Here is an 896-nt window from a genome sequence, read left to right on the forward strand (position 1 = left end):
TATCGCTTATTTCTGATCCCGAGTGTGAATAAGTATTGTACTTTAGAGGCTCAAAAGGCAAGTCTTTATACCACTGACAAGGCTCAAACAATGCAGAAAATTTCATGTCCATATGAGAATCCTTGTTGCTGAAAATCAAAAAATGAGTGATATCTGTGAGCTGTAAAACTACTAGTGACCATGCATCCTGTGCCTATGGCTTCGCCCGGTCACCTTTACCGGGTCCTGTCAGTAGCGTGCGAACACGTCTCTGCTGAGCTGAAGTTTTCAGTGGTATTTGTAGCAAAACCTATAAAGCAGCTGACATATCAAGTACTGTACATATTAGCACAAACTCCTCACCTGTTATATAAAACATAACTGCATACCTACCAAGAGCAAGGCATCATGATAGGTGCTGGAGTACAGAACAAGATGAGTAGGGCACAGGTCCTAATTTCTAGGACTTGAGAATCGAGTGTACTTTACATACGGCAGTTCCTTCTATTTCGAGGAGAGAGAAAATGCAAGTGCATTAGGGGGCGAGATCTGGACCACGCACTGGGACTGTGAGGACAAGACTGGGCTGTGACCTGGGTGCCTGAAGTTCCGGCGTCGGGGCCAGTGCACTTCCTCTGGGTTTACCTGCCTCCTGGCTCCACCCTGGAGCTCAGCCCGCAGAGCACTCAGAGAAGCTGAGCTTTGTTCACGGTAAGATTAAACATTGCTTCTCGTATTTATTAATTAGCGTGTCTCCCATGTTTGGTGAACTGTTAACATCTTTTCCTCATTTATCTTTTGAGAATCTTCGTGTTGCCCATAACAATTTGCGTAAACTCTTTTTATAATGAATGTCAACTCTTTCGTTGTATTTTAATTAGCTTACTGTTTTCCTTTTAATTTTGTTTTGGATCTAG

This window comes from Pteropus vampyrus, unplaced genomic scaffold (genome assembly GCF_000151845.1).
Source record: "Pteropus vampyrus isolate Shadow unplaced genomic scaffold, Pvam_2.0 Scaffold48, whole genome shotgun sequence".
Lineage (NCBI taxonomy): Eukaryota > Metazoa > Chordata > Mammalia > Chiroptera > Pteropodidae > Pteropus > Pteropus vampyrus.